General features: G+C 45.2%; 1 protein-coding gene and 1 long non-coding RNA gene across 3 annotated transcripts in view; one reads left to right on the forward strand and one right to left on the reverse strand.

Annotated features, from left to right (window-relative positions):
- nfe2l3 (nfe2 like bZIP transcription factor 3) overlaps nucleotides 1-17,975 on the reverse strand; it is a 31,739-nt gene that overhangs the window by 8,783 nt on the left and 4,981 nt on the right. The window lies entirely within an intron of this gene.
- Nucleotides 4,056-5,791, forward strand: LOC125987121 (uncharacterized). 2 transcript variants are annotated; one of them, XR_007487897.2, is made up of 3 exons: nucleotides 4,056-4,447; nucleotides 4,557-4,636; nucleotides 4,724-5,791. It is a non-coding gene; the product is annotated as an uncharacterized lncRNA (long non-coding RNA). The 2 variants fall into 2 exon arrangements; XR_007487898.2 differs by having other exon boundaries at nucleotides 4,557-4,624.

Below are 17,975 nucleotides of genomic sequence, written 5' to 3' on the forward strand. Positions count from 1 at the left end.
CTACCTAGGGTGAGGAGAGAAGATGAGAAGCTAGTGAAGAAGGGTGGTCCTTATTACCCTGGATGTCTGGACATGAGCGGGTGGAGTGGTCCTCTTCAGTTAATCGATAGAGATAGCGTTCGCCTACACTGTCTCCTCGTGCCATTAGAGATAATGTGTCTACTATTGACACAGCAAGGTCTAGGGACCATGACAGAAATACAGTGGAGCCTTGTGAGGTCAAGCGCCACGTCATTAAAAAAAACAAAAAACAACAACAGCAATCACTGCTCTGTATTAATTACAAAATGCAACGTGAGAAACGACACCACCTGGTGGGGAAATTGCCACCTGCAGCAGTTAAATTATGACATGATTTTGTAGCTATGATAGCAGGCCAAGTTGCTTTCCGCGTGGTGTAAATTAAAAAAAAAAAAATGGCTGACTGACTAAATCCTGTAAATACAGCAGAAACAAAACCATCAAAACGTTTTGACACATGGAGTTGTAATGGAGAGTTATTGGCTGCGAAATACAAGATGCTTTAGGGGATTCCTGGCAAAGATAAACTGATGTGAAGATTTACATTCCATAATAATATGGCGCTGATGGAAGGTGTAAACTTACTGAAGTCGTGAATTTGAGTTACTTGTGCTTTACTTGGCTTGTTGCATTTGATAGCGCCTCGTGAATCATCACACCATCGTGGACCATGCCGGCTGGTAATTTACTTTCTTGGCTGGCAAAGCTTGGTGGAAATAACACGCGTGTGTAACCAAGACGTATGCAAATGAGTTAATGTGTCCTTTATGAGGAGCTTTGCTAGCGGCTCGCCGCCGCCTCGCGTGGCGTTGCCGGGCCGCCGACTTCTGAGAGATGCCTGGGCGAGCTGCGGGGAGAACAACCTCTAACCTTACTGACTCTCTCACCCCCCGGGGTCAGTCAGTAAGGGAGGGGCGAGCACGACGGGGGATAGGCTGTGTAATTGATGTAGAGAGAGAGGCCTGCGGAGGCTTGCTGCGTGCAGGGGGAGGCGTTTGGGGGGGGGGGGGAACCCGAGGCTCCGAAGGGGGCCGGAGTGGGAGTGCCTGATGAAGGTCTCTGCTCTATGTCCTCCAATGATTGGAGATCTGCGCTTAAAACTTAACTAAATTAATTTTGGAAACATTTTTACAAGTTGAATTGATTTTTGCATGATTTATAATAATATAATAAAAATGATAATAATGAATAAAAAGTGCTGTATAAATACACTTTCTTACTAAATAGTGCGGTTGTCTCAACTGTGACCCATAAAGCTGCAGTTGTCACCGGAATGATCTTTGCTAGTTTTGAGTCCAAATTCACAGTTGCTCTTTCAGCTGGAAGTCAAAGGGCATGCTGAATTGCTGAGGTCTGGGGAGTAGGGGAAGCAATGGCTGACAGATGTTTACAGAGGCATTCTGCCACCAGAAGGAGGTTTTTTTTTTCTGTGCGCTGCCAACAGACTTGGTCACATCTCAGTCCACTCTGTCGCCATGTAACAGGCACAGACTGCTTGGCCCCTAACCTACCCAGATGGCTTGGGGTCGCTCTCACCATTGGCATTGATTGCCACTCAAGCACCTTTGTGTGGGCTGACTGCAAGGCTTTCACAGCAGCGGGATTCCAGAGGCCCACCGTGTTCTGAGAGGGCTGCTCTCAAGTTACCCGCAACATGGAGCACAGTTATTCTAGAGAATTACAAATGTTTGAATTTGCCACCATGGTCCTGGAGGAATACATTTGACAGGTTGCTAAGCCATGAGTATGAATTGTCTTTGTTTAGCCTGTTCCTATTATAGTGGCGAGGAGGTAAGTCGTGGAGAGGAAGAAATTTCAAAGTCTTGATAGATTGAGGTCACGATAGGTTTTACATGCACGGGATTTAGCAAGCGTGCGTATTAATGGCGATGACCTCTGATTTGCCATGCTCGACTATAGGAGAAAGCAGATGGTGTTATGTGCGGGAGGCTCGGCGGGGGGGGGCGGTTTGGCTCGCTCGGAGACAGTTGCTTTGCTGGACGACTGAGACACTTATGTTTTCAGTCCAAATGTCCCAAGGTGGGAAACATTCCAACACAATCAAGCAAGCAAACAAAACCTGTTTGGAAATTCTAGCGACTTGTCTCCGTTTCATTCAAATGCGTTTTATGCTTTGACTCCAGGGGACGGTTAAACCGGACTGGCTGTAAAATCAAATCGGGCCTAAAAATTCTTAACTTTAACACCGGCGTTGAAATATGTGAAATAAATAATCATCCATCTGGTACATGATACGCATCCTGAGCGACTGATCCCCGTAGCTAACACGTAGCGACGCCGGGTAACGTGGTGCCGCCTTTCCCGAAACTGTGACCGCTGGAGCGTAACGCCGATGAAGACTTCATCCCGCTCGGCCGTGCTCATGATGATCCCGTTGACCCTTATCCACCCAGGACCTCTCCACCCAGCAGCTGTATCTATCTCACTTCCTCTTTGTCAATTTCCAAAACACTTGTGTACCTAATGTTGTGACGGTAAAACGCTCAGCGTGCAAGAATAAAACTCTTATAAAAACATGCGCGTATAAAGCTCCATGAATCCATCCAGCGCCTGAATGCATTAACAACATTCAACGCTATCATGAGTGTATTTCTTGCCTTGTAAATGGTAATCGAGGAACTCCTAAAGGGAGATGGAGGGCGAATAAATGGAGGATTTTCAGCTTGTTAAATGGGGCATTAGAGGGGCTTGTGACTTGTAAGGCTATAAAAGCCAACAGTTGGGACGCGCTGGTGTTTTAGTGCGTTGGCTCACGGCGTGACAGCTTTGCTGTTTGGGTGCCACGCCTCGGGGGCATGCTCCAACTTTCAGGGCTCACCAGAGGCAGATTTAAGACCTAAGCCACGACAGTCTGCCTCTGAGAACATCTTGGTTTGTCTTTTTGTTTGCATATTTTCAATAAGGCATTGTTGGTCTTATAGAGAAAAAAAAAAAAAGAATCCCCGCATGTGTCAGGTGTGATATTTCACATTTCTCGCACGCACTAGATCATGTTTATGAACACAATCAGCGGCAAACGAGCCTTGAGCTAATTCGGCTGATAAATCAGGCGTTAAGGAAATAATATCAATCAATCTTATCAACTCATGTGGTCTTGCGGTTTCTGAGCAACCGTGCGGAATCTTTGGAGCATCCGAACGAGTCATTTAAAGAATCCGAGGATTGTCGAAACGGGACAAAAAATGTCAGCGGGCAACATATCACACAAATGTGGACGTTTAGCAAAGCTGTGTGTTCTCTACAAAGAATATCTGCATGCCTGAGTTTGATTTGTGTGCTCGGCGGAGCTACCCGGGGACAATAAACATTTTTTCTTCCTAACGTCACCTGAATCAACAAAAAAGCGGACAAGCTGTGTTGTTTCAACAAATGTTTCAATCTGGATGACATTTTCTGCTTCAATTTCACTCCGATCCCAACATTCTCGGTTCAAATGGGTTCCCCCCTGCGCACTCAATTGTTTAATTTTCTTCCTCGTGACTTCCGATGTGACCTTTTGACCCGAGAATCCGAGTCAGACATGGAGAGTCATCAGAGCTTAGAAGACACAAGCGGAAAAGAGATTTCCTCTCTGAGACGATGCAGTCATCTGTCATAATAGCTGTCTCCGTGATATGGTTCAAGGGTTCCCATTTCCCATCTGCTTGGTCGACTCGCTGACTGCACACACACACGCGCACACACAAATACACAAACAGAAAAAAAACGCACAATTCGTTCTGACCATCACTTTCCAATATTTGGTCGCAATGACACTATAAAAAGCCCCCCGAGCAAGCAAGCGCCGGCCTGTTGTTTGATTCATTTTGGAATATTTTCAACAGCTATTAAGTTGATCGACGACACGCACGGACACGCGTGTCGTCGACCCGAGACGAGAGCTCGAGGCTATTCCTGGACAACGTCAACAAAGAGGTAAGATTTAAGAAGTGGAGGGTAAGTTGATTTTCTGACAGTAAAAAGTTGAAATGAAATTTCTTGATTTGATTTTTGTCAGGCCAAGGCCCGGCCGGCTTCCTTGGATTGTATATCCCGCAGATGGTGAAGGACAAATTGAACATGATATTGGCCAGACTGCATCAGTGGAATCAAAACTGCTGAGCGTTCCAAACAATATAACCTGAAAGAGCTTTTTTTTTCTTCTTCTTCTTCAGACACAAAAAATAAAATCCTTGGCTCTCATATCAATAATGAATGAGAGGCTCTTAATAGTGCAAGCCAAGAAAAGGGGGTTACGCAACATCCGTCAAGTCATCCAATCAAATTGCAGCATTTGACAAATGAGTGAAGTGTACACCGAAAATCTCCGAGTCACTTTCTCAACGTTCCTTTGTCTCCGTTGTCTTAGCGGCCATGTTAAATTAGCTCGGAACAGAAGGTTGGCTGTCTCCTTGCCAATCTGTCGGTGAGAACAATTTGCATGTATGGAAGCCCGTCAAGATTTGTGTGTTGATCTCTTGTGTGTTTAATTAATTCCCAAGCGGGAGTCTGTTTCTCGTCTTTTTCCTTGTCAGGTGCGCGTTTGTCCTTTTGGAGAGGCAAAGTGAAGGGGAGGACAGTTTTGGCAAAGCCACCGAGTCAAGTATGACAGAATGTGTGTTTGGCGGCCAAAGGTGTCCCATACTATGTTGTTTCCAAAATGAACCCAAAAGCACGCGTGTGTTCTTTGTCACACGTACAGTTTATCTTTGCAAAGCCGGACCGGGATGATGTCATCGGCAGCTGCTGCCTGGCTGACGGACAGTTTCCGCACCACAACATGGGGCCCTATGGTCCGCCTGTCAAAGCGACTGACGGCTGAATGACACCAATGAGAGCCAGCCGTCCCTCCGCCTCACTGAGTGACAGCCAGTAAGCAGCCAGGAATGGCGTCCCTGAACCCGAAAGTAATCGCTTTTAACTTTTCCTCTCAGCTTTTTCTTCCTGTCACCCCCCTTTCTTTCTTTCTTCTTCTGGCTCTTGTTTGTCTTCTCTTCCATTTTCCAAAATGGACGCTGGATTTTCTCATCTTGATGACAAGAACTAATTGTTTCAGACAACTTGTGAAGGGGAATTTACTCCAGCATCCCAAATGCGATGCTGACAGAGAAATCGGGACAGTTGGACGGGGCGACTGCTCACGCGGCCCACCCAAGTGCCTTTCAGCCTGGCACACTGCCCGAGGCCCACGCAGTCATGTGACCCCCACAAGTCTTTGCACCCACTGACCCCCTAACCTCTTCGCCCACTGTCCCACGATCCCATTTTTTTTTTTAAACTGCGCTTTCTCAAGTGAGACAGGCAAAAACTACTCTTGTCCCTTGATCCGACGCTCCCTTTTTACCTCACTATGTTTCTGTCTCATTTGTCCATCACGTCCTTTCAATCTTTCTTCATCTAAGTGGCGTCACACTCGCTCAGTCAGTCAATCTCGTCTAACGCTGACGTCCGAGTCTCTCTGGCTGTCTGTTGTCTGTCTCTTTTCTTTGTTGCTTTCCTTTTTTTTTTTTTGCCTTGTGAGAAACTCTTAAGGGGCTTTTGTTGGGAGCTCCAGTCCCTTCCATGGTGACCGTTTCTGACTGACAGCTCTTAAAGGGGTCTCTTCATTGCCGGGGCCAGGGAAGGCATGAAGGAATGTGTGTCGGATATTTACCAATCATACACTCGCGTAGGATTAATCACAAATTGTTGATCACATAATCGTCAATAATATTTGCGTTGCCTTATGTAACATCCCCAAATATTTTGAATATAAATAAAGTGTGACAGACTGAAATGTCTTATATTGGATTTCATTACTCGGGTGAAAATCTCCTTTTCAAATATTCAGTGGGGAAAATGTTTGTCCAACCGTACACACGAGTGTTTTTTTTCCCCGCTCACACGTGTATAGCGTTCATTTTTCTTCTCGAAGGCTCACCGTGATGTTTATCTCGGTGACAAGGACAAATAAACCCGAGTAGAGTCAATCTTAGTCGGGCAATCAGGCCGTCTACAATTTTGCGGGACTATTTATTTATCTTCCATGTTTCCTTTGAACCCTCCCACCCGCAGATACATACGACGTTTACAGTTTAACTTTGCTTGCCGACTTGCTGGAGCAGAAGGAAGCTTTTATTCCAACATTTTTAAGTAATTACTTCAATCTTCACAACGGACAAAAAAAGTGCTCTCTGCACTTTATCTATACTTTCCCCCCTCGAACACAAAACAGACTTAATCATTCTCTGTCAGCCATTACGGCCAAAAAATCGGAGCTAGGATTTTAATCACGATAAGATCAATGGAAAACAGAATTTTAGGGGCGGAGCTTGGCGTGGTCAGGAGGTTGACCTTTTGACTGACAGAAACGCCACCATTTGACGGGCAAACGAGACGGAGCTCGACAATGTCGGCTTGAATTGAAACTGAAACCCGGCTTTTGGTTTTCCACATTTCTCCGAGTCTGCGCAATGTCAGAAAAGACGGAAATTCATATGCGAATACCTTGCATCAACCCAAGTCAAACATCAAGTCGCTGGCAGTCAGAAACTCAAAGCCATACAATAACACAAGCCAGAGACATTCCATAGCGCCCAGCGAGAGCCGCTCAACTATTGCAAAAACATTCAGGACAAAATAAAACAGAATCAACGTGATCTCAGCATTTTACATTTTTAAAAGACATTACTGTTTCGATTCAGGCCTCAAATGGGAAAACAACATTAGCGCATACGCTCCTGTCAACAACCAAAAAAAAAAAAAAAAAAAAAAACTCAGGTTGAATTATAGTAAATGGCTGACAATCACAGCAGTCAAACATGTCAGAAGAAAAGCAACCAGAAAAGTTGCAGCAGTTTTCCACCCGCTCACCCCCTCCCCACCTCAAATTGAACACAACAAAGTATGTTTATTTTTAGCTTGCCTCAAAACGTGACGTCTGGGACAAAGATTTACCAAGCAATTGTCATGTTTTCATCAACATGTGACATGTCGCCTTGCGCCATCTTCCCAGCAGCTATCGATCTCTAAGGCATCCTAATTACCCATAATTGCTCCAAATTTGATTTAATTGCCTCTGATTGGCTATAATTGGGGCGGTGGACTAATCTGATTCAAGATCAGAGGAGCAAGAGTCCTGTGTGGTTTCAAAATGGCTTAGGCCCCTCCCACTCCCGAGATGAACACATCAAACGTGATTGCCACGTGATGGATCTATAAAAAATAAAAAAATAAAACTGAAGTTACTATCCCAAAACACACATTCGAGCGCACAGGATGTCCCGAAGAGTGATGGCAAGTCGGCAGTAATGTAATCCAACATGAATGGCGTTTTCTTCTGAATTCCTAATTGTGCATGAAGCTGCGCCCAAGTCATGCTAAATTATAACATCGCTCGACAGAAAAAGGGAAAAGTGACTCCGCTGGCATTTTCATTCGCTCTGACGAGAGACTTGAAGAGAAGGAAGAGAATTATTTGTATTGGCGAGAAACATCTCTCCTTTTTTTCGACTTTTGTTCTTGATTTCAGTCTACCGGGTCGCCGGAGAGGCAGATGGAAGCGATTATAGCGCAATAATAAACCGTGGGGAGGAAACCATGGGAGTAGACGGCGGGATGACAGAGGAGGAGGAGGAGGAAGAGAAGGCCAGATCTGTTGAGGGCTCACGGGCCAGCACACGTGTCCGTCAGGCCTACGGATCAGCGCCTGTGCTCATTTCCATCACCTTGAGGGCTGAGACCTACATCGCACCAGCAGGCACAGGAACGACCAATTATTAGCAACTGGAGAAAGTCTGAAGAATGATGCTGTTATTAAACAGAGAAGAGTCTCATGTGTCGGTCAGAGGCAGCTGGTTTGCGGATGAAGAAAAAGAGACGTCAGCCAGAGGCCGAAGCTCCGCCCCCCGCTCTCTAACCTCTCACCCTGCACCCCCTAGCAGCAGTATAATAAGACTGTTGAGGATACGGGGATGCTTTCTGCCCACATCAGCATCTTTTCTGTGCTCCACATTGCCTTTGAATGCAGTGTGTGGCATTGGGGGGGGAGGGGGGGGGCACATGGAACACATGCCTGATGGAGCCAGCTGTATAATGGCACCGACCCCCCCCCCTGCTCCTCGCCCACTCCCCTTTTAAGAATAAATGAAACGACGGAATTGGCAAATGAGGAACATATGAAGGTTTTGGAAGAGTTTAAATTGTTATATTTAACAAAGATAACAGAATATTATTTGGGGATTAATTTAATATAGACAATCCAGATGAGTAGCCATATTTTATTTTTATTATCAGCAGCGAGGTTAACATTTAGAACACTAGGGGGAAAAAAAAGCCATCTCATTGACTCGAATGACTAAATGGTAAAATATGCTTGAATTACGCTGGTAAATATGATGTGACATTCAAGCATGCAGGAGTATTTAAAGCTATTCCCTGCAGCCATGTTCAAAAATGGCACCAAATGCTAGCTGTCAGTGAACAGAAGAGACATTAATTGTCCAGGAAGGGACAAATTTCCCCTTCAAGGCATTTTTGGCCAACTAGTTTTCCAGCTTGTCCTCTGGAGAATTTGGTGGAATTTCATTAGATACACTACAAGTTGACTTATTTTCATTCATTGATTTGATGTCCACTTAGAGCAGTAGGTCGGCCATTTTTTGTCATGATTCGGGTTTGAATCAAAGTGTAGTTATGAACATAACTAGCAAACGCCTGGTTAGAATTTGCAAACAACTTGCGACTGAATCTTGGGAATTTTATAAACATTCTCCCTCCAAAAAATCCTCAGGGGTGTTTCTAAGACCTTAGCAGATGTTCCTCCCCAGCCTGATCTGTTTTCTCTCCTGGGTATTTTTTTCCGGTCATTTTGCAACAAACACCCAAAATGGCCGCCCCGTTCCCATCCTTTGAAATTCTCATGCTGACGTCACCACCCAGCGGATGTGTGAGAACTTAAGGTACACTTCAAATCGTTTGTTTTCTTGTGTTGCTTCACCGACGGTATATTTATGTCCCGTCCATCAGCAAGGTGTCAATCAACAAAACTCGAGTCCGCACCTCCCATTCAAGACCGGATTGTGCATTTGAGAAGAAGCAAGAACGGGAATGCTACTTTTCCTTTTCCCTTAGATGAATAGATTAGCCATTGGACGGCTGCAGCGTATCAGACAAGCACTTCCTCGGAAAGAAGTTTCCTTCCGCCCCGTCGGGGGGCCTCATCTCTGATTAAAGAGAAGAAGGGATGGTGGACGTGCACAAACAACACACACAATCAAGCTCGTACATGTCGGCAGCTCGTCTAACGGCGCTTTTGTTTGCTTGCTGCACTGTCAAGTTTGAATTTAAAACACATGTTGTTGAAATAACAAATGATGACAATTCCAAAATGTTGGAAGAACACAACATGGGAAAATCTCAGGACTGCGCTTCGAGATTCTTTCTTGTTATTTGATGTGAACTAGCGCAGCTTGAAATTTTTAATTGTTTTGCACTGGTTACCTAGCAACCATGTGTTTATCTTCTGAAGTTGGGACTTTTTATGTCTCTGATGAAGATGAACATGCTTGTTCCAAAATTCCATTTGGGTTCTTCACATTTTCCCAAATGTGGAGACTTCTTTAATTCACCTCTTCTAGTTTCGAACGGCTCCTTCCTGCCAAACATCTGGCGTACCTTCCCTTACTAGTAACAAGCCACATGTGTGTTCATACACACGTTAATATATCGAAGTAGGAACTGCCAGAAGTGATCCAAAAATGGCAAGCTTTGGAGTAAGCATGGCCTTAATAAAATAAAATAAAATAAAGTAAAATCATCCCGCTACAATGTTTGGTCACTTGAAAATATTTTTGGGGAGTAGCAGAAGTTCACAAAAAAATCCAGCAGCCATCTCAAAAGAGAACATAGAGCAGGACTCTTTGGTCGTGAGCTGAGAATCCAACCCTGGTTCCTTCTCTTGTCAGAACCGAGGGCCTGGACACCATCAGCCAAACGAGCTACACACACACACACAAGCGGCAATTTATTTCAGCTAACTGAGTCCTTGTTGGAGGGGTTTCACACCTCTTAGTCTCATTTCCCTCCCAAAGATCCAAATCTAACATGTCACGAGGCCAGAGGATTAATTGTTAATCTTAACAGCCGTCATTACGTGGGACCGTTGCTGAATTCTTTCCCCTCTCGTCTCGCTGGCACATGCGGCCGCTCGTTTTGACCGCTGAGGAGATCCAGAACACTTTCTTCCTCCCGAAAAATTCAACATTTCTTTCATTCTCAACCACCCCCCCCTCCTTTCTTTGTGAGCCGGCCTCCCTCCTTCTCCTTCCTGGAGCTAATTTTCGGAGTGATTTCATGGCCGCAGAATGTTCTAATTGCAGAGAGCTGTTCTCCTGCGCTGCGGGGCTACTTTTCAGCCCTCAATGCGAGTGTGTGTTTGTCCAAAAAAAAAAAAAAAAAAAACGGGTTTGGGGTGGGCCTGGGAGTTTTAAGGCCGGGGTACCTGTCATTTTGATGGACGTCTAAGGGACCTGACTGCCCTTGCGCCCCTGACCTCCTTCTCCAGGCTTCCACTGTGCCAACATCTCACTCTGTCAGTAAAAGCCAGGTGGGGGAACAATATGTGTTTTTTTTTTTAATGTGCCACAGGGTGACATAGAACAGGCACGTCTTGGAGGATAAAACTCGGAAGAACTCGAATAATGTCTTTTTATTATTTTGCACAATATATAATGGTGAGTACTTTTGCGCGGAAATCAAATAAAATGAATGAATCGTTTCCCCGGCTAATATTCAGATTTTAATTATGTCATTTGCAGTCACGGCAACGCGTTCTATTCAAGTGCTCACTTTGAAGGTAATGAGTTTTGTCTGATGGCTTATGCAAGAGTGTATGTTGTGTGTTCACTTGTGTACGTGTGTGTGTGTTAGAGCCCATCATTTACACACACACACGCTCGTTCTAATTTCACACTTCACACGCTTTCTGTCTGGAAACACAGAAATGGGAGGAAAAAAAAAACAGGCTGCAGCGGTTGATGAAAGTGAAATTGAAAAATGAAAAGTGGGGAAGGAGGGAGCGCCGTGGATGGCTCAGCCTTCGGACCGGTGATGGAAACCAATCACCGTGGAAACCGCACGAATCAGCAGACTGCAATGCGAGCGCCACAAACATACAGTATTCATGCTACACCTCCACTCCGGCGACACGGCTTGAGATGTGTAGCGTAAAATGAACATGATAGCTTTCCCTGGCTGCACTGAGCTTGCATTAGCAACACAGTCAGTCTAAGACTTTTTTTTTTTAAAAGCAATTTTTTTTTCAGTCCACACCGATGGCGATTTTCCATTTCAAATCAAATTTTGCGGCTGACAGACACATGCCGACTGTCCCTAATTGTGAGGCCGTTTGAGCCAATTGGAAGCCTGAGAAAGTCATTATTGGAAAAAGCACAATAACAATAATGGCGTCGAGAAAAAAAATAAAAAATGGCGCGACTCCCAAACATTTTAAAATACTTGACAGCAATCAATCCCATTGGGTTTATTATTGGAATCCAAAGTGACTAAAAAGTTTATCCCAGTTTCCATGCTAGCCAGTAAAAGTACTTAAAGATCTGAGAAAATAAAATAAAGCAGATAAAATGATAGTGTGTTCCATATGGACACGCATTTGGCTCCCTCTCTTTCAAATCTGTGTGAATTATTCTCTCTCCCCTCCCTCCTCTTTTTTTTTTTTTTACCTCACATATCTATGTCAGATGGTTGTGGCGGTGGCCTGTTGGTGGGGTTCCTGTGGCGAGGGGAGGGGAGGGGAAGGGCGGCTCGGGCTGTCCGCGTCTTTGCCTGACAGGAGCGGTCCTGCCTTTACACTGTCCAAACGGGGCGAGCCGTCACTCCTGATTAGCCCTCGTGCTGCACAGAACCACGGAGCGGGGTGTCTCTGGAAGCCATTACTCAGCCCGTGAGTGAGTGCCCTGTCCCCTCCGCTAAAACCCACTCCCACCCCCTCAGCTCAGCTTAATCACTCCCAGATGAGGGGAGCAGGAAGATGGAGGGGAGGCTGGTGGTGGTGGTGGTGGAGTTGAGCCTCAATCAGCAACAAGTGTGATTGATTCCTTTTGTGCTAGCGCCACTTTTCATTCCCGCTAGTAGAAGCAGGCACGTATTTCCCTCACTGGCAAGAAGTTCATTTGGCATCCCGATGCTGAGGAGCCATGAAAGTTGTTTTCACATAAGCGGGAAAAGTCAGCGCTGGATGGTGTGTCGTTGTGGCTACGCACAAACACACACTCCTTGTTTTTGTCACAATCCTGCGAGAGGATGGCTGGGACATTTTCATCTGGGTTTGTACGCATGAGCAGAAGACACTGAGTGATGTGACACGTTGACCCCCGGAGTCCGCCGTGTTTTCCCACTGTCGCCGAACTTCCGTTCGCCGCGACCTGTAGGGTGGGCCAGAATCCTAAACTAATCAAACGGCTGATTCCAAAAATGAATATGGATCAACGCACCCTGGCTATTTGTCAGGCTAGCAAAAAGATTACAGCTGAAAATGTAATTAGCTCCCGTTTAAGCGTCACACGTCTCTGCTGCGATGCTTCCAGTCGCTTCCAATTGGAGGACAGCTTAAGCGACGCAGGAGGTGAAAAGAAACTCTCAAGCAATGACTGATGGTGTTTCCTGCTCTCTTTGCTCCTCTCATCCTCTGTCTTCTGCTGTCACGTGCCTTTCATCTTTTCCACTTTGGATGTGTGTGTGGAGACACCCGCAGAGAGACGGAGAGCCGAATGGAAACATTCCTCACCTGTCGGCAGAGGAGCGTGCTCTTGGGATGACAGCTTATAACGTGTGACCACGGATGAGTTTGTTGCTCTTAGGAGAAGGGGATGGGGGGGAGGGAGGTTAACGGTTCAGCAGTCAAAGGGACTGCAAGCCATAAAACTTCATCCAGAAACAAGCGAGACTGAATGAGAGCGAGGGGGAGCCGGAAGGTTCTTGCAAAGATGGAAGAGGAGATAAAAAAAATAAGATTCACCCTACAGGTCCAATTATAGAAAAACATGATTGCATCACATCAAGGTTTATGACTTTTTCTTTCGGGCTAATCCTATAGAAATGCATCATAAAGAAAAATATAATATATTGGAATCACATCTGGAACAGAAAGTTTCTGTTCACACAATGAGCAAATATTAAAAATGAAAGCAGCCCCCCCCCCCCCGGAAAATTCAACGTTTAGAGTTATATTAGTACAAATTAAATAGTAAAAAAATCTCGCCGTCAAGCCTCTCCTAGGGTTAGCGGGTAGACGGGGTCCCTGGCTGCCATGTGTCAAGCCAATTAGTGGCGAATTTGAGTGCTGTAACGAGCCTGTGGGGGGGCCGACGGGAGGGAGTTTGATTACAACACCTAAACCTTCCTGTCGACCCCCTCCGCCTCCAGTACAAATGTTTCACTGACAGCCAAGTCACAGCTGGGGTCTTGGGCAGCTCACACAGAGCTCTCTGTTCCATGAGGAGTTAAAATTTTGGACTTGGAAAAGTTGACTTGAAGTTCAACTTAGCTTTATTGACATGGCAGCAGACACAAAGGGAGAGAAACAAATACACACAGGAGAAGTGGGTGTTTTTTTTTTGTTTTTTTTTCTCCCGACGTGCCTGTTCGTGTTCGGGCCTTCATCTGGAATGCGTGAAGAGAAGAACCACAATAAACGATGAGATGGAATCGTTCAACGGTGCTGATTTGCTTGGCCAAACACAGGCTTGGAGTTTATTTGTCTCTGTTGCGGCGAATCAGAGGCGAAATTAGCAGACTAGCATCGACGACTCCTAACTTGTCTTTTGGAAGCTGTAAACACTCAAATCAGAGCGGCTTGTTTTTTTCTTTTTCTTGAAACCCCGCACAGATGAGACCACTGAGGCATAAAAGAATAAATAGACTTTTCTTGACTGAAATTAATTGGCAAAAGCTCGCCCACTGATTTGCTCCCTGAACATTACACAAGATTTTAAATGACAACAGATTAGAGATGACCACCTCGTGAGTCAAATCCCAACAAACAGCCACGCCAAAGAATTAATATTATCCTCCGCGTCACTTTGGATCTGCCCTCAACCTTTGCGAAATGTACAACGACAGGGCGCCCCGCTGCGAAGACCTCACTCTGTCTTCTGATCAGGCAGCCAGATGGACGGCCAAACAGCAGGAGGGGGGACCCGATATCAGTGTCAGCAATCAAATCTCCCCCTCCGAGAGCTAGTGTGCGTCCGTAAGTGTGCGGTGGCGAGTGATTGTCGGGAGCATGTGCGCCCGACGGTGTGTTGAAATGAAGATTAATGAAGTTGCGTGTGTGCGCGTGACGGAAGGGTCAGCAGACGGGTGTGTCAAAGAATGGACAAACATAAGCTTATGTGTACCGTGGTTGTTGTTTCAAGATTATCTACTGTAGCTTTTGAGGTTTTCATCACTCCTGCAGCTGTGAGCTGATGAGTGACATAGGATAAAATCACAAAGCTTCACTGTTAGCGCACCAGCGCACCACCTTACTGAGTGTGCGGGTAAAGATTGCTACGCTAACGGTTTCTGCAGTTGTAAAAGTTTATCTCGCCCTAAAAAAAGATTTGCCGGCGCAGAAGCAACTCAAGAGCTCACGGGAGAACGCTATATGTCACTTAAGCGCGTAAAAAGCGTTTATGTTATTGCTGTTTGAGATTTGATTGACGACCAGTTGATTTTTTCAGCAGACGTCTTCTTTAGTGTCTTCTTGACTCACCTCTGGTACATTAACGTGAGACTTTTGTCATTTTTCTTACATACAACCACGTTGGAGTACTTTGAGGGCCTGTCAAATGTTCATTTGATAGTTTTTACGTCTCAAACGACTCGTAAAATATATCGTGCTTTTTATATGGTAATAATACGCACTCATTTTCACACTTATTTGCCACAACAAAGCAGTGTGATAAACCAGCGGCGCAATAAATTCTCCCTTGTTGACTATTATCATGTTGATTTTTTTTATTGGATATACTTCAGGGTGGATGAAGCCAAATTGTTCCAGATGGGTTCTACTGATCAAAGTTCCAAATGTTTTGGCGATTAATAAGAAACAATTTGGTGCGGCAAGTGAGATTTATAATTGGGGGTCTTATTTATGCATTCACAGAAAGCAGCAATCGACTGTGGAAAAGGGCTGATTATCACGAGTAATTTGGAGCTTGGGAAGAAGAGGAGGGAGGGGTGTGGGGGGGGTCACTTGGACCCGCTATACCACCGGAGCCGCGCCTCATAAATCAGTACGAGCATGTTTTGATTTAAGCTCAAAGTTCTCCTCCTCCTCGAGGCTAGTCAATATTTTAAATGGCTCGAGTTTACTTTGGTGGTATCTGATGTGTTTCTACTTTTCTGCGGTTTTTGAAAGGGGAAGTAAAAGTATTACTTTGACACAAAGAACTGAAAAAGTATTCAATACACTCTGCCATCATGGTCTGACCCTATAACGGCAAAACTATGATTCTTTATTGGCTTGGAAGAGTAATTTCCTTGGACAGAGGAGGCTGTGCCTTGATAATTTGGAGGGTCACAAAGGTCTCGCTTCAATTGTTGAGGCCAAAGCTGAAAATATCCCCCCGCAAGTAATTGTTGTAATAATTTACAAGACAGTTTGCCTGGGCTGACAAAAGCCGGTGAATTAGGACGGCGGCAAAAAAACAAATGGGCAACAGCGGGGACGTAAATAGCGACGTGTCAACACTCACAGCCAGACCCAGACAAAAGCCTTATGAGGGCCCAAGCCGTGCCACGCAATTATGAAGTACAGATGTATAAGTCAGCACCCCCCTTGTGTCTGCGTGAGAGTAGTACTCTGTCGTCAGGCTTTTCACCCGCGCCATTGATAGATGTGACGGGGGTGAGGCGAGGAGAGAGGGAATCTACTCTTTTCACCGTCCGACGGCTCTATTGAGAGAGCGCGGGGGGAGTTTTTTAGCCCCGTCGCTCTTTTCTGCCCGTGCAGTCAAGCGGAGAAAATCGGAAGTCCCCCAAGCTGATGGAGAGACGAGTTTAGATGTTTTTTCTCATCACCTACCCGAGAGTGTCAACACCTTAGCTTTCAGGTTGAGCCACTCTCAGCAAGTCTTAAGAGAAGAAAAAAAATAAAAATGTCTTTCCACTGGGTTGAATTTTTTGGCACATCTCTATTCATCTAGCCTAGCGTCTATCTGTCAAATCACCTGTTTAATCTGGCGGCATCTGTCATTCGTCTTGTCACATAAATCATCCGTCCATTAGATCATCCATCTTTCGAGGCGCGCACTCGTATGCTTTTCACTGCGTCCCATTCATCTGTCTATACTGCTTTTGTGCGCCAGACGGATGTTGTTGTGGCTGTCTCCGCCATCTCAACGTCTCGCCCGAGACTCTTGATGACAGATCCCGAGAGGAAAATAGCTTAGCTCACGTGCATTCCCACGGATCATAATACACCTGGGCATTATTGATAATCAATTAAATCATCAATTGGGTTTTGGAAAAATGGTGGACCTCAATTCCATCAAACACATCAGCGACCTCTAACACGACAAATATTCAAGATGCAAAGCACGGTGCATCTTTTTGAGTTGAGTCTTGTCCCTAATATTTTGGCTCTAGGGGCGTCAGTTAAGACGGACTGTAAAGCATGTTTTACGAGACAGCTTAAAGAATGTTAAGCGTGCATTGGCCGTTTTAAGGCCACTCGCTCCCCCGGGGTGAGTTGTGTCTTTGGGAGTGTGTACAAGCTGGAGACTTTCTCATTAATGTCAAGTCTCTGACAAGCTCGTGTCAGTGGCTGACCGAGCAAAAGTCATCATTAGCGGACATGAATTTTGTGACCGGAGCTTTCGTCGGCAGTCATGTTGACAGCGTAAGCGCTAAATTAAAGACAGGCTTAAAAGTTGCTATCGATTTTGTTTAGCATTCAGTTTCTAGAGCATACGAGCCAATAATCTTTGTTCCAAGATAAACGTTTCCTCGGAATAATTGAGATGAAGACACAGTTGGAGTCGATACAGTATTGGAATCAAATCAACTATCGAATATAATTTGGATTAAATCTACGGAGACGGCGCTGATTTAAGACAGAGTTGTGGGAAGTTCCCTTTGTGTTCTCCTTTCTCGTTTAATGAATAAAACACAACAGTGAAATTTTCCAACGGCAAAAAAAGCTCACATATGTTCTCATAGCGAAAGTTCACATGAGATTCCCCATCTTGGCTTTGTTAATAATCATCTTTCACAGACCTAATTAGTCATATCTATGCTACCACTATGCTAATTCTATACTATGCTAATGTCAAACGAGCATGATTTGGACCTCTGGGGCTCCTGGAGGTAAGGAGGTCCCATCTCCCACTCGTTTTCAGCAGGAGCAGATGGCCCCGGCCGGGCTGGGCAGCATGAATGAGATGCTATTGTCTGCGGATGTAGCGTAGCCGCTTAGCCCAGATGGCTTTTGTACCTTTTGTTGCTGCTGACTTTCTGCACGCTGGCTGCTGCCTGTCTGCTATAGTGGGTGGTTGTTACACTCATTAGTCTCTCTTTCTGACATTTTGTGTCACTTACTGTGCAGATTTCATTAACGTCGACGTTTTTTGGCATAACAGCGAAGGAATATCGTTGCCATTGCAAACCAAAATGTGATTTGTGACTGACTAAATTGAGACTCGTGCTTTAATCTTTGAACATGTCGTAAAAGCGGTAGCCAATATTTCAAACTTATCAGCATATGTTGGAGCAACGTTCAACGTATGCAGCGCTGCAAAACATGTCGTAAAAGCGGTAGTCGATATTTTGGAACTTATCAGCGCACGTGATGGCGGTATCGGGGCTGTGGCTACAAATACTTTGTCATTGCGAGTACTCCGATACCTAGCTCCTATTGGCCCGATACCTAGTATCACATCACTGGTTAATCGAGTCTGTGAATTGATGCAATT

Source organism: Syngnathus scovelli, chromosome 19, assembly GCF_024217435.2.
Source record: "Syngnathus scovelli strain Florida chromosome 19, RoL_Ssco_1.2, whole genome shotgun sequence".
Taxonomy (NCBI): Eukaryota; Metazoa; Chordata; class Actinopteri; order Syngnathiformes; family Syngnathidae; genus Syngnathus; species Syngnathus scovelli.